The sequence below is a fragment of the Mauremys reevesii genome, linkage group 6 (genome assembly GCF_016161935.1).
Source record: "Mauremys reevesii isolate NIE-2019 linkage group 6, ASM1616193v1, whole genome shotgun sequence".
NCBI lineage: Eukaryota > Metazoa > Chordata > Testudines > Geoemydidae > Mauremys > Mauremys reevesii.
This window is the reverse complement of record NC_052628.1, coordinates 124,323,424-124,345,821: the sequence shown is the minus strand read 5'-3', so window position 1 is coordinate 124,345,821 and position 22,398 is coordinate 124,323,424. Positions and strand designations below refer to the sequence as shown.

Genomic DNA, 22,398 nt, shown 5'->3' with positions numbered 1-22,398 from the left:
CAACCCCATTCCCTGTCCCCTGAGACCCACCCCAGAACCTCTGCCCCAATCAACCATCCCCAGTTACCTGTCCCCTGACTGCCCTGACCCCTATCCATGCCCTTGCCCCCAGACAGCCCCCCCGGGACTCCCACACCTATCCAACTCCCCCTGCTCCCTGTCCCCTGACCACCTCCACCCCCTGAACCTCCACCCCATCCAACTGCCCCCTGCTCCCTGTCCCCTGACTGCCCCCCAGGACCTCTGCCTCCCCCCTCCCCCCCTTACCATGCCGCTCAGAGAAGCAGGAGCTCGCAGCCCCACCGCCTGGCCAGAGCCAGCCATGCTGCCATGTTGCCCAGCAGGAGCAGCGGGCCAGAGCGTGGGCTGAGAGCTCAAGGGCCGGGCAGGATGGTTCTGTGGGCCGGATGTGGCCCGGGGCTGTAGTTTGCCCACCTCTGCTATAGAAGGTAACTGCTTATACCACTGCAGGCTGGTAAAATTAGTCCTTTAGCTCAAGTTGGAGCAATCTGTGCTAAAAGTTAGTGTTCAAACCCGAGTGATGAACCAGGGAGGAAGAGTTGTTACAGTTGCACATGAGTGAACTTGTATTTTAAAAAAAAAACAACCCAACAACCTAGGAAATGCCATACAAAGTGCTAAGAGAATGGTAAGGTTAAAGTCAAGCACTCAAGACAGGGAACATCTGAAGCATGTGTCCATGTAACCTTAATTCAGCCCTATTGCGCTTGTGCAGTATGACCACATGCTATTTATTTTTCCCTCGACAGGCCCCTGCCTCATTCAGTAGAGAGCACTGTCCATCCTACGCAAAGTAACTCAATGCAGCTCAATTAGACTCCACGTCTTTCCTGCTGGAGTTCTAGTGTTAACTTGCAGCAGTTACATTTCAATGTGCCATTGTAACAAATTGTAGAGTTTGGAAGTAGGTTTCAATAGAAAACAAGTTGTCAAGATGAAGCCCTTTAAAATATGTAGTGCTGCTCAGAATAAATCTATCACTATTAGGTACAGCATGATATCTGTGAGTGTTCTGTTCTGGGGGTGTCTGCTAAATTTAGATCTAGAAATCCCCCCACAGGACATAAGATTTGTCAGTATGCTGGAAATAGGAGTGAGAAGGAGAGTTGAAATGAGATGGGGGAGATTTCAGGATGCCAAACAACTGGCTTATGTAACTGTTCAGCAATTCTGCCTGGTTTCCACTCCACACTGGTATAAAGTGCCAAACTCCATGCAGCCAATCACTTTCCAGGACTTCTACTGGTTACTCCAGCGAGCGCTGTAAACCAGTGTCCCCGGACATGTGTTAGCATTATGTTATATTGAAACACTTCCTGATGTCCAGACAAGGATAATTTAAAAAAAAACAAAAACCCCAAAACTACATACACACAGATGCAACATGAAAACATCCACTACTCGCCAAGATTTAACTTGAGAGCCGTAATTAATGTTGAATTTACTTTAAATGGAGACTAATGGCTGAGGTAAAACTGGAGTGGTGAATAGAAACATGGTTTAAGATGAGGACAGATGGAAAGTTTTCAAGCTGGAAAGGGTTTAAGAGCAGAGTACCCCAGGGGTCAGATTTAGGACATCTGTTGTTCATAATGTGGGTCTATTTATAAAAATAAATTACTTGGAGAAGGGTGTTGAAAACTTAGGCAACATTCTGCTCATAGTTCCGTTTGTGTAAATCCGAAGTAATTCTGCTGGCTTCAGTGGAGATAGTTCAGATTTACACGGGCGTAATTTGAGAGAGGGATTTGGCTTGAGACCTCTGAATTTTCAGATGACGCAAAAATTGGAGGGTGAGCAAATAATTAGACACAATGTAACCAGCTTCCAAGGGATTTGGGCTATTGAAATGCTGGGGCCAGCAGATGGCAAATCCAGTTCATTGTCAAAATGATAAAATAATTAACTGAGGGAATATCTGCTAAATGGAACAGCCGTCCAATAGCAACTAGGAAAGGGACTGAAACCAACAGCTACACTACATATAGACAAACAAAATGCTACGCTAAATCGTATTAGCAGAGAAGGACTATAAAACAAGAGAGACAAGACCTTTTCTACATAAGGAACTGGTTAGGCAGGCTCATTTTAATGTATTGTCTCCAGATCTTGTCATCAGAGCATTGGGAGACCATCATAGTATTCCCTCTGCCTTAGAGAGAGAGAGACATTAGGCAAAAAATAAATTGCTACCAGGCCTGGGAAATTATAGATGAGGACAATGTAAATCAGGGAGGAGAGGCAGAGGGTGAAATTTTGACCCCCATTGACATTAATGGGTGTTTTGCCACTGATTTAAATGAAGCCAGAATTTGGGACAGAATCCAGGACACTTCCGGTGGGAGGGGTGAAATTGCTTTATTTTCTGTGGATGAAGCCATGATCTTATATATTAATACGCAAAAGCAATACAAGGCCCTCATTCTCTGTGTAGGCACAAAGCTCCGGCCACGTGGAACTCATCGCTACAGCTGGGTGAATAATTGATTTTCTGGTTTTTGTGGCATTTCCAAAAAAAATGGGGATGTGGGGATTTGGGGTTGAGTTGAACCAAATCTGAGTTCTTGGTGAATCAAAGGGTCCATCTGGGGTTTGTGCCAGACTGAGGATTTGAACCTGCATCTTCCACATCCCATGCAAGCACCCTGAACACTGGGCTCAAAATTATAGGGAGAGCTGGGGCAGCAACTGCACCATCTCCTCTGGCCATTTTGTGAATGGCTGAAACTACACATGTCAAATTCGTGACTAGTTTTGGGTTGACTGAAACTGCATTTTTTGGCGAATAAATTATTTCTTTCAAAAAAATTTCATCCAGCTCTATTCATGGCAGGATTAGGGCCTATGATTAGGGTGACCAGATGTCCCAATTTTATAGGGACAGTCCCGATATTTGGGGCTTTGTCTTATGTAGGCACCTATTACCCCCCACCCCCTGTCCCGATTTTTCACACTTGCTTTCTGGTCACCCTACCTATGATACAAAGAAGGACATTTACAAATATTGGTTAGTTAATTAAATTGGACTGTTTTAGCTACTACACAACTAAGTTCTATGGGAAACTCTCAAAATCCCACAAATGGCGCAGGGTCCCTTAATCTGTGGCTGATGAGACTGTAGATTTCCATGGGAAAGTGTACCTGTTTCATGAGTGCAGGAACTCAGACAGTGATTATATGAGCATTAGCAAGGAAATACACCTTAAAAGGCTACGATTTGCCCATCCAGACTAACCTCAATCCCCAAAATCTAATTGCCCAAGGGGGGAAGTCCTTACCCCTCTCATCTCCTTTGCAAAATTAAAATTAAAAGGAGCCTTGCACTGTAGTCAGAGGGTCACTAAAATCAGATTCCATCAGTTAAAGTTGGGGGGAGCCAGGCACACCACCAGTCTTCTTCCTTTGAACCAGAGGTTGTTAGTGTAGCTACAGATTCTTATCATGAAAAGAAGGGGACTTGCTCAGCCAGGTCCCAAATCATTGAGGACTTTGTAAGCTTAAGCTCCACCAGAAAGTTTATAGTGCAGTTTATTACCCATCTCACTCTATCCTAAGTGCTTAGATAATACAGTGATGGGTGTTCTAAAAAATCAAGCTAGATCTAAGCGAGAGGCACAGCGCAAAAAGCTTAGGAAGCATGCAACCACACTCTGCATACACTTACATTTCCAAGTACTTTTACAGAGTTGCCTCATGCAGAACACATTATTTAATTTAAGGACATAGTAACTTTAAAAAAAAAAAACTGCTCCATCCACTGCTCTGGGTGCTTATACAATAAAACACATCTATCAACATTACCAATTTAATCATATTCTCAAGAGTTCCTTCTTACACAGTTAGACATTCAAAACAAACAGAAACCACTCTCCTTAGCTTTCTTACCCCATTTATAACGTCTTCCCATTTCCACCTCCACCCTTAAAAGCCAGGGAGTAGCAAACTCAGGCTTTGTCAGCCTACGTGAGCAGATAAGTTCCAGAGTTGCAGACCCCTTACTGTGAACACCTTCCCTTAATCCAGGGGAGGGGGAGTTAGCTCAAACACCTTTGCTGATCTATCACAGGAGAAGAAAATGGGCCTCTCAGGTGTTAGCTCCTTCACTGTTTAGGATTCTACAAATCAACAGCTTGAATTTTACCTGGAAACAAAAAACAGGAAGATAGGGATGCACAGATGTAACATTTTGCCAGCAAGCCACCTCCCTAAGCAAGAAAACAGCTGCATTCTGAACTCGCTGTAGTTCTTCCAAATGATCTTTGCATATAGCCCCTTGTAAAGTGCAATGCAACAATCCCATCTGAAGGTGTGAAAGGTATGGATAACTTGAGAGAGACCCATGCCCAGAAGAAGACTTCAAGGAGTTCTGGTCAAACACAGATGAGAAAAGCAGTCTTAGGATCAGCTGCTCCCTGGTCATTCAGAACAATGGAGGATCAATAAGATCTACCAATTGTGGACCCCCTCATTTGGGGCCGGGTATCACCACTGCCATTTCTTCCACTTGCTTTCCCCATGTTACCAACATTATCCCAGCATTACATGGGTTGAGTCTGAGCCAGCGAGGCCTTATCCAAGAGCTTGCATCTGTCAAGCAATGAGTGAGTGGCACAGCTGCAGGAGCTGAGTCAGATGAGATGGGGATAAAGAGCTGTGTGTTGCACATGTACTGAAGGCACTGCAGGCCTTCTCATTAACCCGAATGAGATCATATACAGATCAAACAGGAGAAATAACAAGCCCTGTAGTAGTGCTCATGAGAACTCCTTTGGGACAAGCAAGCAATTACCAATTCCTACCCCTGGGACATCTTGGGCAGAATGGAATGGGACCATACAGGTCTATCTACCCCTCCTAGCCACTGCACACGTATCACCAAGACCTTGCCATGACTAATACTACCCAAGGCAGCTGACAGATTGGAAAGAATCATCATGGACCATCCATCCATTACCAGGGGAAGCTCATCTACCCATGCAACTTGTGAAGCTTCTGTACCATTCCTAGCCCAGAAACCAGAGTGAGTGGAGTCCAGCTAATCTTGTTTGGTGCCTCTAAGTGCTATTATAATATAAGTAACAAGCATAATAAAGGGAGGTTTAAGATTATTTTTTAAATGGGAGGTATGTTGGGCCAGACACCCTTTCCCTGTTCCTAAATCTATGCTCATGTTAATTAACTCGTTCCATGAAATCTTATATAAATTAGAGATGGAAACAACCTGTTATTGTAGGTTGTCTAGTATCCATTGCCCGGGGAAAAATGCAGGATGATTTTGGACAGTAATTGCTGGAGCTCTGTCCAGTCTTAGTTTAAAATTTTCTATTTCTTAATAATCAGCAAATTCACTATTTATTATTATTAGATCTGGCTGGAAATTTTCCGATGGAACATTTTGCTATTGGAAAAGGCTGATTCATTGAAATGGAAACATTCTGTGGGAAGGCATCAATTTGGGCACAACTCACAAGGAACTTGTCTAGTTTCCTCCCCACCTGACTCCTTGCCAGCTAACTTGATAGGGGGCTTGGGACTGGAAACATTTGAAAAATTCCATTTCAGTTCTTCCAAAATAGAATGTATTGAAAATATCCCTCCTGTGAAAAATTGTGCATATTCGACTTTTCCTTTCAATTTGGAGTGAATTTTTTACAGAAAGGTGAAATTTTCCATGGGCAGGAAATTCCAGTTCTCACTCATCTCTAACAGTTAAGTCTCCTCTCATCCATTCCTCGTTCAGTTGTTGTCTATGCCTTGTTTTAGCACTGGGGTGCCCAGGTCTGAGCACAACACTGCAGGTGCAATATCACCAGCGTGACTACTGAGGTGACCAAGTTATGACTTCACCATTCACAAGTAGTACAGCCATCCCAAACTCATGGCTATAAAAGCTTTACACCAAACTATACCATGTGCTCCAATGCACAATCCTATTTCACTGCAAATCCTTCTCCATGGAAAAGGCCTTTCTGCCACAAGAACAGCACTCTCAGCATTGACACACCTTCTACCTAAAGCAACCAAAAAAATTAAAATAAAAAAAAACTTAAAAAAAATCATGAAGCAAATCAACCCCAAGCAGAATTTTTACCTTGAAAAGAGGAGATTAGTGCTAGAAATTCCATGAACTCTACTAGGGACTTCACTATTACTATCAACTTTACATGCAAGGGACTCAGAGACAATGGTGATGGGCTGCGTAAAACCCTAACTTAAATTTCTCTCCTGTGTGTATGATCAAACATGCCTTACTGAAACAGTCATAATTTCATAGAGTATAAGGACAGAGGGGACCACCAGATCATTTTGCCTGACCTCCTGTATCTCACATGCCAGAAAATATCACCCAGTTACCTCTCCATTGAGCCCAATAACTAGTATTTCACTAAGGCATATCTTCCAGAAAGGCATTTGGTTTTGATTTGAAGTCATCATGAGATGTAAATCCACTCCTTCCCTTGACAGTTTGTTCCAATGGTAACTCATCCTTGCTGTTAAAAATGTGCGCCTTATTTCTAATTTGAATTTGTCTGGGTGCACATACAGCTGTCTATGAGCAATCACATAATTTCTGAGGCAGCAGAGTAGAACACTCATATAATTTTTATAACCATCGTCCTGATAAATATTTTTATGGAACTTTTTCTGTCTAAAAATCTGACAAATGGAACTGGTGACCTTAGAAGAATTTCATCTCTTCTAACTGAAGATTACTGGCTTGCAGAAGAAACTGGTATAATTTTTAAAAAAATATTATCCCTAACAAACATGTAAGGGCACCTGAATGGTTGCAGTCCACTAAAAATGAGTGATGACTTCTTGGTGATCTCTGACAGAAACGTTACACTTTGAATCTGGAGCTAGCTCTTTGGCCTGTAATGAACGAGTGCACAACATTTCAAGATTTTAGCTCAGTGGGAATTAATAGAGTCAGTCAGTGAGTGATCTGTTGCTAGGACATGAGTTACATACTGCAGGGGAATTTATGGGAACAGTTAATAGATACTGGTTTCACTACACGTCTTTTGTAAATTGCAGTTTAAAGAGCCACTGACCATATGCCAACAAATGTGAAAGCAATTGTCATACAGATTTACAGTTTCCTTCACATTTTTACCAGAGAAGTACCCAAGTCTGAGTTTCTCTTGTTAGGTTGGAATTCAGTACCAGCAACTTCCATGTTATGAATGACAAGCAGTGAATTTTGCCGTTAAAGTGGTATTTTCACATCTCCGTCAAGCCTTGTAAGTTTTTCCCTGTGTCAGACACAAAATGCCTAGTAGGAAGTAATAGATGACAGATGCTTCTTCTCTCAATTATGTCTCATATGTAGCAACGTTCCTTCAAATACTTTCACTTTGAGGAAGAAGGGTGGTTGCCCTTCATGAGGCACTGGTCTAAAAGTTCAGCTTTTTTTTTTTTTTAAGGTTCAAATTAGTGTTAATAGATCCAGTCAAATTATTTGTTGCAAATTTAACCCTTTTTCTGCTTGCAAAGTGTTCATGAATGGACTTCCACTTCACAAGACTAGTAGTTATTTATTATTATTTACACAAACAGTTTATCTGATGGGCTTTTCTCTGAACTATATCTATTTATTACATATGGTTTATGAGCGGTTACCTAAATTACACGGTGATAGTTCTGCTTCCTAATTGGATTACTGAAGCTTTTTAAATCAATAAAACAACAATGAATAGCAAATAGTAAGTAATGAATACTCTTATTCATGGAAACTATACCAATGTTTGTAGTCAAATCTAGGTATTTCTACAGAGAGCCAGCTATTCCCCAAGGACTGGTGAGACTAAACACTCATTCACCCAAATAGCAAGGGGCAGGAAAATGGTCAAATGGAATAACCCTTCCAACCTTGATGTTAATCATTATTACACCAGCTGTACATTTAAGAGTTGTCACCTGTCAGAACAGATGGATTTATGTGGATTTTCATTGTGCATCTCTGATGCCACAGACAGTAGAGATTGCGCCAGCTTTCCTCTCTCTTTCAAAGAATGGTGGAGATGTTCATTATTCACCAAAACACTCACCACCCACAGATTGGCGAAACAGTGAATTTTCTTGTGGACCACCCAAGAAATAAATTTCTTCAGCGGTATCTCCTGGGGAATTGATTTTAGGCAGGACACCCACGTTTGTTTCATTTTCCATCATTGTTTGAGACAAGTCTGACAAACCCCTGCAAAGCAGCTAGCCTCAGACCTCTCAAATGTTTCCTCACAGGTCCGAAGGCTAATCAAAGAGTGGTTCTTTGTAGCAAGATAATTCAATTTCCACAGATTCCTTGCGGCTGAGTGCTTGCTTTCAAGTTAGAGGGAAGGGAGCACCAGGAGGAAAAGATTTTTTTGCAATGTAAAAAGAGTCAAGAGAACTGGCAACACAGCTGGCCAGGGCTGGACACCACCCTAGGAGCCCGTCAGAAGCCAGGGAAAGGGAACAAACAGAATGGTTTGGTGTCTAGAGGCCTTAGGTGGAGATCAGCAGCAGCAGGAGGACTAGTTTCAGAGGGATTAGAAGGCTTTTCATTTTTAACTCTCTAGCCAAGGAAGGGGGACAAACAGACTTTTAGCAGTATTGCACCTGACCAGTTCTACATCCACATTTGAATGTCAGTAACAGAGGAAAAAGATTAAACAAAATTTGCTTCCTCTACAAATGATGCAAAGCCAACTCCCTGCATTCACTGGACAATTGTAGTTCAAACAAATCTACTACACTTCCTCTCTGTGTTGCACATGACCATCATGGTGGTGTCTGTATACTCTGCAATGAACAGTGGCTGAGAACACTTCAAGTGCATAGTCAAGCCCTCCTCAGGCCTTGAAATGTCTGCCCATTTGGTATTCTATGTGGCTGTGCACCAGGCGTTTAATTCTCTTCCTTTCATATTGTTTTGATCTGCCATTCTCGAAGTCAGTCCAATTCTCGTCCTTCTGTACAATGAAGGCTATTTTAAAACTTCTGCTACAACCGCTCTTAGAGTCTCCAAATCGGCTGCCATTGTAACAGTGATTTTGTCTGCTCTATGAGCACCTCACAACCACTAGTGGAGTTTATCACCACAACACCCCAGGAGGTAGGCAACACAATCAGCCCCATTGTGCAGATAGGGGAAACTGAGGTGCAGAGCAGATTAAGTGGCTTGTCTAAAGTCACACAGGGCAGTCTGTGGAGGAGCTAGGATAATTTTGCCCGTCAATTGCACTAACCACGAGTCTATTCATCCCACTCTGACCTCCAGCTAGTGGAACACTACCGTGTTTGTCAGAAATGGATTCCTATTGACACCCACCAGTGGGCTATGGATCAGGCCCATGCAGCGAGTAATTCACTACTGGAGCTGGGTGGAGATTTTTCAAAACTATTTGGAAACTGGGATTGGATTCAGTAAATAGCTATGGCCCCAAAAATGGAATTTTGTTTTTGAAAAAGTTGCAGTGATTAGTTTCAACCCTGGCAAAATGAAACGTTTTGACTTCTCATTTTGAAACTGAAAATGTCATCTCAGAATTTAGCTATAGCTTTAAACAAAAATGGTGGCAAACACCCTGAAAGTGAAATAACCTTCTCCACCAACTTTCATTTTGGTTTACATTGGGGGTGTTTTTAAATCCAAAATGATTTTTTTTTCTTCCAGTTTTTTGTTCCGGTGAGGGGGGAAATGAAAAAATAACAACATTCAGTTTTGGTTCGAAACAAACCAAAAAAAAATTTTTTTGGGGGGGTTTAAAGTTCAGTCCCCAAACAATAATAATAATAATAACCCCCCCTCCCAATTATTCACTCAGCTCTGCTTACTACCTGCACTAGCATCCCTGAAGGGCCTTAGGATTTTGGCATTCACATTGTAATCCAATGAGTCCAGTTGCTATCATCCCACGTGCATGACAAACTTCGCTTATGCTGGCCTTCCCACGGGTCATTAGAAATCCTTTCAGGAGAGCCTCCTGAGTGGCAAGCCTAGAGCCAAGGTCTTAATTAGGGTCAAGAGACAAAAGCAGAAAGCTATAAATGGGCAAGTGTAATAGCAGGTGGGAGAGGACTTCTGACTTTTAAGGGCTGGGGTAGAAAAACACCGAGAAAAATTGCTCGTTGCTATCCTCAGTCAAACAAGATTCAGCTAGGGTTCCATAATGCTCACTTGCATAGAATTCCCCACAACTGGTGGAATTAGTGGGTGAAATTCCATAGCCTGTGCTAGACAGAAGGCCAGAGCAGATTATTAGAGGGTCCCTTCTACCCTGAAAATCTCTGCAGAAGCCCCCCAACTTACGCAATCATTCCGTTCCAGAAAGCCTTGCGTAACTTGAATTTTGTGTAAGTTGGAAACGTATCTCCGTACATTACGCACAAATTTTTGCAACTCAAAAATCCTATTTCTGGCTTATGGGACTTTTTCCGTAAGTGCGACTTTGCGTAAGTTGGGTCTTGCGTAACAGGGGGAGCATCTGTACATAAAGCTGAAACTTGCCTTTACTTTAGATGTACAGAGTTCCGCATGCATACTCCATGCTCTTCTCTAAACTTCCCCTTCCACACCTGCATGATCTCTACTTATATACATCTACCACCCAATTAAAGCGCACACCAGCAGTTGCTTTGCCCTTAGCTCACTGAACTGCAGCCATTACAGAAAGCCAGGCTTTATCAGCCTGATAGAGTTCTCCGAATGTATTCGTGATGTGTCAAAGTCATGGCATTCAGTGGGTGGAGCGTACTAACCTCTTCCACAGCAGATACCAACGCTTTGGAAGCAAGAGCATTGGAGAGGAGGTAGACTGGACCCATTCTGGGGAAATGGCTTAGAGCAGGGTAGTTACAGATGGAACATTTTCAGACTGGAAAGGGGTTAGCAGTGAGTTGCTCCTGCTTTGAGACTTCAACATCCACCTATCAGGAAATGAGTGACCCCGATAAGGATATTAAAAATAATCCACAGATTTGGATATTTTTATACATTGCTAAAACTGGAGACAAAATAAACATGAAGAGGACAGCTGGCCACAGTTAACTCATCCCGGTGCAGCAATGGGATGTGAGCACTCTTGACGAAGAAGCCACAGCCAGAATGAGCTTGGAAACAGTCTATCTTCCAATGCCGGCAGGTGGGTCCCTCCATGTCTGAGGCGCAGTGGCGAAAAACGTGTGTGAAATTTGCACTTCTGTCCCCACTCCGTGGATAAGTCAGAAAACTTTGGGCACCAGAGCTGACTTCTCAGGGAAACGGGCATTTTTCTGGGATTCTCTGCTCAGCTGCCTCCACTGATACCCTCATTTTGATCCTGGAACCAGAAGCCTCAGGCTTGTTTGTTCATTCCCTGTCCCTCACACTCAGCTGGTGCCTGAATTCTATGGCCCCTCCGTCTCTTGGGGGGGAGGGGGGAGGCTTTTGTTGCTTTGGTGGAGCCTGGCCACCAATCCCAGGCCAGCACTAGTCACATAAACTTATACACACGTGCAGATGTGTGACATTAGCGACTGTAGCTTTTCAGAGCTTATTTTCCTTCTGGTAATTTTCTGCCATTGCATCTTCCTCTCAGACGAGAAGTCTCCTAACTCTGCTGTGTTCGGCTCTCCAAAGTCTGCTCCCACTGTACCACAGGGTAGCCAATGGACTGAGAAGGCTAATTACATACATTACCTGTGTGACCTGTTTGATGCATTTAGCTAAATTCCTGATAAAGAAAATAGGAGATGGTGATGGTCAGAGATGATCTTGTTTCCAGGAAACAACTATGACTGGGCAACCAATATGTTCAATGTTGAGTGCCAAATTGCCAACACAACCCTCCTGTTTCATTCTGCACACAGCTAGTGTTCAGCCGCTGGTGAGTTCAAAGAGCATGAGAAGGATGGGAGGAGCAGTAGGGAGTTTCCAGATCTTGTCAGATTGCCAGAAATGTGTCAGAACAGTTGGCCCCTGGGTGACCCAGCCACATCCCAGAAGAAAGGAAAGCTTTGAACAGCTGGCAGAAGCAGCACCGTCCATCTCACTGCAGCAGTAACGAAGGCAGGGGGAAGCACAGATAGGAGAATCTCGCCTAATCAGATTTCTGAATGAACTGTCAAGTATAACATAAGGTGTGTGCCACATAAGACGGCTGCTTGGGGTTTTTATACACCATTGTCCACATAGAGACCCAGCCACAAACTGTGGGTAAGCTCTGCTGTACAAGTGGAAATGTACTTGTTTTCTTTCAAATGAGAATTTAAAAATGTAATTTCAGAAATGATGGACTGGGTTCACCGGCACGCTCTGGCTGCACTGTGCCACTCTTGGTGTGCGAAGAAGCCACAGAAGCAGCTTCCCTGCCTGATTAAGCTGTGTTTAGGGCTGCCTTGCGTAGCCAGAGCAGCACAAAACAGCTGGAGTGTGCCAGTGAATCTGACCCTTTATGCTTTGTGGAGGAGAGGCAATATGATCATCTGAGGTACACAATAAACACAGTTACAAACAATGTTACCATTCAAAGTAGGGAAAGGTGAATTCTGAGCATTAGGCTGCTGCAAGGTTTCCCACATGGCTGGGTTCTTCACTTTGCACCATGGTTATGAGTGACAAACTTTTCATTCAGCTGTAATTCAGTCACAGATAGTACTGCTCTTGTTCTCTTTGTTAGGAACCCTTTCCCTTCGCTTCTGCTTGTGCTTTACTGAGTGGAATGCTCATAAATGGAGTATCCTCTCTGTAGGGTTTAAAATATCAATTTGCCATTTACTACCAAATACATTTTCCCAGTTATAGAAGACAAACTTTCTTGTGATATTTCAGGTGTTCACATTTCTTCCTGGGCATAGATGAAAATCAGCAGGCCAGTTAAGAGGAAAGGTGGCCAGTGATTTGGTGCTTGTCTGGGATTCAGGAGACCTGGGTTTAATTCCCTACTCCAACTTCCTGTGCAATTCTGCCCTCTTTGTAAAATGGGAATAATACTACTTCCCTACCTTGCAGGGGGAGTTGTGAGGATAAATGCCTTAATATCAGAAAACCTCATGATCTTTAATGTAATGGAGACCATACAAGTATGTTAGATACAGGAATGCCTCTGTTTTCATTTAACTTCTATGTGAAAAACCATGGGCCAAGTTCTCTGCTGGCATAATTCCACTGTCTCGAGTGTAGCAAACTGCAGGGAGAAAACAAGTTGCAGGAGGGAAGAGGTTGGAGGAGGCACCAGGAAGTCAACCTGCATGCACATGGCTGGAATACTAGCTGCAATTGCAGTGTCTCTAGGTAGTTCTTGTAATAAAGAGCCAGTTTAGTTTTACAAAAGCATGGCATCCTGCATGCAGGGTAATACCACAAGTGGAGTTACACCAGCAGAAAGTTTGGCCCAGGATGTCTTTGTTCCGTTCCAACATACAGAGCTGCAGGTTTTCAATTTTGTTTCCCCTCATGCTTCTAACCCACCAGGACTGAACCCCAGAAAAACCACAACAGTACAACAATGCCAGATTGCAGTCTAGTGCTGTTAGCTGTCCCCCGAAGTAACTCACATCACCATATCTATAACACAATGGAGGAACATTAATGTCCCCAGACAGGAGAACACCAATAGTCCATTTAGTCAGGTGCCCTGTTTACAGCAGGGGCTAATAATGGACATTTCAGAGGAAGCAGGAAAAATAGTATAGTATTGCAGCATAAGGAATGCTATTATATTGTGGCAAATGTCACTGTAACCCCATCTGGTGATCAGTTTATGCCTGAAATCAAGAGGCTAAGTAGCCTATAGGATTATTATCACAGACAATGTAATTGCAAATTGTATTCTTCTTTGTTTAGGTATCTAATCCCTTTTTGGAAATCTTACTGACACATTTGCTTCAGCATCTTGCAAGCCTAATTTAATTAGGCCTTGTGTGAAGAGAATTCCCTGTTATCCATTCCACTTTTAATTCCATCAGCCGACCTCTTCCATTATGGCAAAGGGTAAATGTATATAGGAGTGCATGGTGGGCCTTCTCTGTACCAAGAGGATCTTAAATGATTCCACCTTGGACCCCAAATTCAGTTATCTTTTTTTCTCCCAGGACCCTACATCCCAGAATCCTTTGCACCACTTTCCCCACAAGGTTTCAGAGAAAACATCCTCAGTACTTCACATAGTTCCAGGCAGAAATAGAGGCTCATTCTCTCTCACCACCCTTTTCTCAGCAGCCAGTGGAAGATCTCCTACTGCTACTGTTGTCTTTCCTTCACTGTCTCCAAGAGCAGGGAGATGGAGTGACACTCAGATCAGTGGACTGGCAGGATATTAACAGAACAATTTAAAGGGGAAAACTTTGTGATCTCCCAAAAAAGCCCCCACCAATGTCATGATCCTATTGCAGCCTAATGTAACAGTTGACTGCCACAGAGGGAATGGGAGGAGAGAGACTATTTAGCTTCCCTGCCTTCCAGCAATTTCCAAGGGTGAGGAGAAAGAGTGGAGCCCTCCTCCTCACACATGGGAAGGAGAGAGAACACAAGAACAGCCATACTGGGTCAGACCAAAGGTCCATCTAACCTAGTATCATGTCTTCTGACAGTGGCCAATGCCAGGTGCTTCACAGGGAATGAACAGAACAGTTAATCGTCCAGTGATCCATCCCCTGTCGTCCATTCCCAGCTTCTGGCAAAACAGAGTCTAGGGACACCATCCCTGCCCATCTTGGCTAATAGCCATTGATGGACCTATCCTCCATGAACTTATCTAGTTCTTTTTTGAACCTTGTTATAGTCTTGGCCTTCACAACATCCTCTGGCAAAGAGTTCCACAGGTTGACTGTGCATTGTGTGAAGAAATACTTCATTTTGTATCGTGCCCCACTTCCCCATTCTGACAGGAGGAGAGTTGTTCAGCATTTCCTGCTGGAGGGAAGGGATGTAGCTTGGGGGGTGGTGAGCAGATTTGGGGGAGGGGTGGCTACCTTACAGACAGACCTGGTCTGAACTCATTTTGAATCTTCCTTTTTGCCCTGAATTGCAACAAAGAAGTTGAAGTTTCAAAATACGCAAGTGACCTTATTGATATGTTTCAATAAGGGTGAAGTGCTCGGTTCCAACTTGATATTAGATATAAGAAAAGTCAAAGGATAAATACAAAACAAAGCACTTTGACACATTCCTGGGAAGTGTTTACACTTTGTTAAATCAGTATTTTCTGGTGGGAAATGGTTCCATCACTAGATTTCCAAACAGCTGGTGCTGTTGGTTTAAAGGGCGGTTACAAAGATGCCAAAGCACCATTGTAAGTCAGGAGGATTTGTGCTCCTAACTCACCAAGGCCCTTTTGAAAGTCCCACTCTTAGCTCATACTGAGCTAGGCTGAAAGGTGTGAGCCACAGGAGGTGCCACTTAGACACAGGTAAATGCTGTGAAGAAGGGAGGGCTTATGGCTTTGAGGTGAAGAAAATCTATGTGAAGTGGCACACAACCTGCCCAATGAGATAGAGTGATGCAACTCTGGTACCCAAGAGGAAAATGAACATCCAGAAGAAAGTAAACTAGCAAATGAGGAACACGGGCCATGCTAGTGATGCTTATAGGGAAAGTACCAGCATTTCATCCCCACCACACTCAAACATCACCCACAGTTATCTTGGTAAAGAAACGATTCTAAAGGAAACGTTATGAATAAAGACACCCAACCCCTCAGTATGTATCCACTGGATCGCTACCTGGAGCAATCTCCTTTTCAATGGAGGCCATGTTCATCTGTAGTGTAACCCCACTGAAGCCAAATGAGCTAACTCATCTCTGAACCTGCTGCCCAGGGGCAGATCTACAGCCGGTGTAGCACCACAGAGACAGTTCACACCAGCTAAAGATCTGCTCCTCCGTTCTCCTCTTATCTCACTCTGCTATGCCTCTCACTACCTTGTTTCTTTGTCACCCTTTTATATCTGTCTCTTTGAACAAGGGATTAAATGCATTCAATAATGCATATATATAATTACATATATGACCTCTGACAGCTTTAATCAACATATGGAATTTAAATACATAGCCATATTCCCCCATGAATTGGTAAGACTTTTACATCTGCCTTGAAATCAATATCCTGCATCAGTGACTAAATAAAATTAGCAGTGGACTGGGACTGAAGCTGAAACCTACAGTTGCCCTCCCCCACACTCCATCCTCCAGGAGGCTGTGCCATCTTGAATGGCGTGATCATGACACAGTTGTCAAGCAGCAAATTTGAAACTGCAACATCAGAGACATAGAGCTTTTGAGAACAGTGTTTCTCCAGGTGGGTGAGATATAGATGGGCAATGCTGACCTAGGATTTCTAGCTCAGTGAATAAATGCAGAGCTCTCAGCTAGATTCCCCACTCCTGGCCTGTACCCCATCAGGGCTAGTGAGTGGCTGGGGTGCTTTTGCTCTTGGTTACTGGGGTTGAACTGGTGCCAGAACTTTTTCAGCAGGTATCCCTCATCTTTGTGCTGTCCATGGCAACACACCTGACCCTGATTCACAAATTTTAAGAACCAGAAGGGAAAATTATGGTCATTTAGTCTGACCTTCTGCATAATACAGGCCATAGAACATCACCCAGTGATTTCTACATCTAGCCCAATGACTGGTGATTCAACAAAAGTAAGACACTGTCTTCATTTAAAGACTCCAAGTAGTGGAGAATCCCTTACATCTCTTGGTTCTAGTGGTTAGCCTCCCTGGTAAACATTTGCATCTTTTTGGGCAACTGTTTGAACTTTGCTGACTTCAATTTCCAGCCCCTGGATCTCGTTAGTGCTTTGTCAGCTAGTCTTCCAGTATCAAATCTCTTCTTCCTATGCTGCTACTTAGAGAAGGATCCAGTGGTCTCTTAACCTTCTTTAATTAGACTCAGGACTTATCTACACTATAGGTTACATCAACATAACGTATGTCGCTCAGGGGTGTGAATAAGCCAACCCCCCCTGAGCGACGTAAGTTACACCGACCACCAACCACTGTGTGAACAGTGCTATGTCAGCATAAGAGCTTCTCCCACCAACATAGCTACCGCCGCGCACGGAGGTGGAGTTATTATGCCGATGGGAAGGCTCTTTCCACCAGATGTGCTACAGTGGAGCAGCTGCATAGATTAGCCTTGAATAAACCAAGCCCCTTCATTCTGTCCCAGAGAGTCGCATTTCCCAGACTTCAAAATCATTCTTGCTTTTTTCAGAACCCTTTCCAGTTTTGCCAGCGTCTTTGTTTAGAGTGTTGTCACCAAAACTGGACACAGCATTCCAGTAATGCTCTCAGCAATGCTGTATACAGAGGTAATGTCGCCTCCTGGCTCCCACTCAATGCTACTAGTTATATATGGAAGGATCATGTTAGCCTGCTTAGTCACAATGTTGTACTGGAAACCAACTGAACCTGAGCTATCTGCCATGACCCCTACATTCTTTTCGAGGCACTGCTTTCCAGAATACAGCCCCCTAGCCTGTAATTATGGCCTTCATTCTATTTTCTTAGATCAAAGTCCTTGCATTTGGCTGTATTAAGATATGTTTGATTGCACCCAGCTTACTAGAAGATCCAGATCAATCTAAGTAATCTGTCCTTGGTATTTTCCACTCGAATCTGTGTCACCTGCAAATGATCAGAAATGGTTTTACGTTTTTTTCCAGATTATTGATAAAAGTATTGAATAGTGCTGGTTTGGGAACCAGTCTCTGGGGGACCCCACTCACTGACTATACCTGATTAACAATTAGTCTTTGAGATCTATCAGTTAGCCTGTTTTTAATCCATTTAATGGGCCATATTGATTTTGTATCATGCCAATACTAAGCCAGGGGTTCCTTAGCACACAGTGGATAGCTTATTCATTTGGTGTAATGCCTGCTTCAATCCTGGGGGGTCTAATGGACTCTATGCTGCGTTTTACAGAATTGCTGTCAGCGTGTATCAGTCCCTTGCAGGTAGCATTGCATTATTTGTGTCTTAACAATTTCTGTCACAGTGGTTTGAGGCCCCAGAAGTATAAAGCAATTGCTACAATAATGCCACAGCTTCACTGTGCTCTGCTTTCTCACCCCCCCCCCCTTTATACTCTCTTGACATTCTCTGTCATAGACAGTGTGTGCTGCAGTAGTTATTTACAACCACTAGGGGTCAGTTTTTTAATATCTAGAATGAAGAGTTCCTTTGTATGCTCTCTCAGTCCCCTGCACCCACTGCAGGCCTCCCCCTTGAGCCCTTCCCATTCTCCATGTCCTCTGCCTCCTATCCCCAGTCCTATGCCTCCTCGATGCCCCCAGGGCCCCTCCATCTGCATTCACCCCCACCTCCATGCCGAAGCAGTCTGACGTCTCCATTTCACATCTCTCCCAGGCTCCCCGCTCCCAGACTACTGCCCCTCTGCACCTCCCCCACCAGTGGCTCAGCACAGACTGGGGTCCGCAGCAAGGCAGATTATGTTATAGGTTTAACTTTACTACATAGAAATACCCTTTCCTCTTTGTAAGTCTGGGATGCTTCCCAGAAGTACACGGGGTTGAGAGGCACCTTGCTACCCCCTGCCCTTTGCAGGAGGGAGCCTTGTCTGTACCTGCCAGGGGTCAGCTCCCTGTCTCACCAGCCACCGGCAACACAAGCAGGCCCCTCTCAGCCTCCGCTCTCCCTTTGCAGGTTAGCAATAGGCACACCCCTGGAGTGCCCAGCAGGGCCGCCCAGAGGATTCCGGGGGCCCGGGTCTTCGGCGGCGGGGGGCCCCGCTTCGGCGGTAAGTTGGCGGCGGGGGGTCCTTCCGTTCCGGGACCCACCGCCAAAGTGCCCCAAAGACCCACGGCAGGGATCCCCCGCTGCCGAATTACCGCCGAAGCGGGACCCGCCGCCGAAGTGCAGCCCCCACCGCGGGTCTTCGGGGCACTTCGGCGGCGGGTCCCAGAACGGAAGGAACACCCCCCCCCCCGCCGCCGAATTACCGCCGAAGACCCGGCTGCACTCCAGCGGCGGGTCCCGCTTCGGCGGTAATTCGGCGGCAAGGGGTCCTTCTGTCCCGGAGAGGAAGGACCCCCCCCCTCGCCGCCGCCGAATTACCCCCGAAGACCCGGCTGCACTCCGGCAGCGGGTCCCGCTTCGGCGGCGAGGGGTCCTTCTGTCCCGGAGAGGAAGGACCCCCCGCCAGCGAAGACGCTCTGTGGGCCCCAGAGCGAGTGAAGGAGCCAGGGGCCCTGAAAAACTCTCATGGGGGCCCCTGCTGGGCCCGGGGCCTGGGGCAAATTGCCCATTGGCCCCCCCCCCCCCCCCCGGGCAGCCCTAGTGCCCAGACCCTCTTCCACTGGCCACTCAACGATCTGCTACTCCCGAAGGAAGGGTACACACCAGCTTACCAGTTTCACCACTACACTTCCCTTTGCTTTTAGTGGAAACAAGTGAAAGTTTGTATAACAGATATGAGAAGGTTCAATGGAAATATTGGCTATATAAATGCTATCATAACATGCTTTCTAGAGCCTCAACTTAACTCGTAAGACATCCCCTTGTCTAATAAATTTAAGATGCACCTCAAGAGTTTCAGGTGTTTTTCAGCCAAGCCTGACTGTGATTTCTCACCCCCCTATGAAACACACACACTGTCAGCTTATGTCCTAGGTGAAGGATACAGCGTGTAGCTCTGTACCTAGAGTTGTAGTCCAAAACTTCATTGCAAACAGGACTTTCTCCTGCTGATTTATTTCATCCTGTCAATTCCCTCTCGAAGATTTTACAATCCCTTCATTAGCATTTGGCTCTGACTAACTGGGCATCCATTGTGAACCATACAATACCCAATTTACATATAGCCAGCCAGCCAAACATCTCTTGCCTAAGAGAAACTGGTTCATCAACTTCTGGTGACCAGCCCCAACTCACAGACTTCAAGAACATATGTTTCAATATATATAATTCCTTATCTATTGTCTATAGATACATCTTGCAATCATTATGAGGACCAGTGTGACACAGACTTTCAGTAGAGACCATACCTGGCACTCTCTTGTGAACTAGTATGCACATACTAGACCCAGGGGAACTCTAACTCATGCTTCTCTGTGCCCTATTCCAGTTGGCACCAAGAGGTCCCTAAGTCAGAGTCCAATACTAACCCACCTCAACACATTCTACAAGGCCCCTTTCCTCCATAACACCAGTGGAACTGAACAACTGCAGAGTGGGAAGGTGGAGACATTGGGAAGACAGGATGAGCCAGAAAAGCTAGGAATGTTTTTAACAACTGAACAAGAGGGAATGGTTTATGAATCCCTGTGACTCTAAAACACATTTTCTGACCCCACTCCAAGCTTCCCAGAACAACTCAGTGCTAGCAGGAGATGTGGCCAGTGATGTTTCAGGTGGGTTGGTTTCTACCTGTGGAAGTTTGATAGCAGGAATTGAAAGCAAATAAACCAGACAGAGTGGAAAGTTGGCTTCATCTTGAACCATTAGGCAGATACAGCCATGCCATGATCAACTTAAGGGCATACTTGACAATGGTTAGGCTGCGGATGTGCTGAACCGCTTCCCATCATGATGGCTAACATCATCTCATGAATCAGAGGGGTAGCTGTGTTAGTCTGGACATGCATCCGACGAAGTGGGTATTCACCCATGAAAGCTCATGCTCCAATACGTCTGTTAGTCTATAAGATGCCACGGGACTCTTTGTCGCTTTTATCATCTCATGACTCCCCCATCTGTCTGTAGCCACCTGTTGTCTTATGCTGAGACTCTAAGCTCCTGGAGCAGGGGGACTGACTTTATGTTCTGTGTTTATACAGTGCCTGGCACAATGGGGCCCCACTGCAGTACTGGAATTCCTAGGTGCTACTGCAATACTAATAATGATTAATAATACTAGCTTCCTTTCTCTTACGCCATAACCGTAGCTGCTATTGCACAAGAGAGGTGTCTAGGAGAATATTTGACCTAGCAATGGGCTTCTGATTTCTGAATGGAATGGAAGAAAGATGTCATAGAAAATGTGGAGATAGTAGTAAGGCATCTTTGCCATGGGCTTTCTGGTTTGGTTCAAAGTAGGCCCAGCCAAATTAAATTAGCTGCCTCTTGGGGATGTCTTCCTTCCACCCTCAACACATTCCTGGCCTGTGACTTCAGAAATGCAGAACCACAACTTCATACCTTGGAATCCAAGCTCATAGTTCTCTTCAATCCAAGCTCACAAGATCTCTGTTTTCTCTGCTAATCCTGTTGGAGGAGGGGTGAGAGGGAACATAGTAGTAAAATCAGTGGGTGGGTAGGGCTCACCAAGAGATAAGGCAGAAGAGGCAGTAGTGATAGGATGGGACTGATTGGACGATATTCTGGAAGAAAGAGAGGAGTGGGAAATTGTACGCATGGTGTAATGGCATGTTTACTTGCTGTAAATAACTCAGCCACTAGATGTCTCTGCAGTATGCAGAGAATTCCAGATGGGGTGTGGTCCTTGGTAAACAAGAATCAAAGCTGGAACTCAAGCTATGTGGAAACTGTTTATAGCTTTTGTAGCTGTTTTATTTAATATATGTCTTCTGTTTAAGAATGTCTTTAGTTCTGTAGATGTCATGACACATGGGAGAGGGAGGAAAAAAGGGAGCAATGAGAGGGGACATGAATCTTTTAAAAAAATTCTGAAAGACATAGAAACAGACATGAAGCAAGAAATAAGACGATAGGAAAAGGAGAGAGAACCACACTTACTGGAACTGGTAGTGTTCCAGGAACTAAGCCATGTCACCAATACCATCAGAGTTAAGGGGTTAATGTCCTGTTAATAAATGTCTTCTAGTAGCTGCTAAAGTATAAACGCTGAATGTGTGAGTATAGCAAAAACATTGACTGGCCAAAACCCATGTAAGTCCTGCATCATACCATTTAGAGCCATGGCCAGGGGCTGTAAAGTAAATGAGGGACAGAGCGCGCTCGCAGTGCACTCGGTGAAGGGTTTAGAAAAGGATAAAATACCAGTAGAAAATTCTAGTTTTTGATGAGGCTGTGGAAAGAAAAAGTTGCTATCCTTGGTATTGTGGCAGGGCAGCTCCCTACCCCCTGACCGGAAAGCCCACAGAATTCTTGCAGGCCATTCAAATCTATGGGAGGATTTTGCTAACTATTTTCCACAATAGATTTCTGCTCCTGCAGTTTGTCTCCCTTTGTCCTACTCACTCAGTGGCAGCTTTGCTGCTAAAAGGGCTTAGTGTCACTGCCTAAGGCAACAACTCCTGGTTTTAGAGATGGTTTCTGTGGTTGTTGTAGACAATTAATGGTGGGAAAGAACTGCAATTAACTGGCAGCAATAAAGGGAAATACCAGGTTACCAACTCTTGATGTTTTACATACATCCCCAGCTTCAGGAGACAAGGGATTAAGTGAGAATCTCATCTTTCACTGA

The 22,398-nt window shown here is 44.5% G+C and overlaps 1 long non-coding RNA gene across 2 annotated transcripts in view; it reads right to left on the bottom strand.

Moving 5' to 3' along the window:
• Positions 1-19,706, bottom strand: part of LOC120408733 — a 41,245-nt gene extending 21,539 nt beyond the window's left edge. For both annotated transcript variants that reach the window (XR_005600924.1, XR_005600923.1), the window contains exons 1-2: positions 19,651-19,706; positions 17,554-17,615 (exon numbers count right to left, since the gene is read on the bottom strand). This is a non-coding gene — a long non-coding RNA (uncharacterized LOC120408733). The remainder of the gene's footprint in view (positions 1-17,553; positions 17,616-19,650) is intronic.
• Between the last annotated feature and the right edge of the window lie 2,692 nt (positions 19,707-22,398).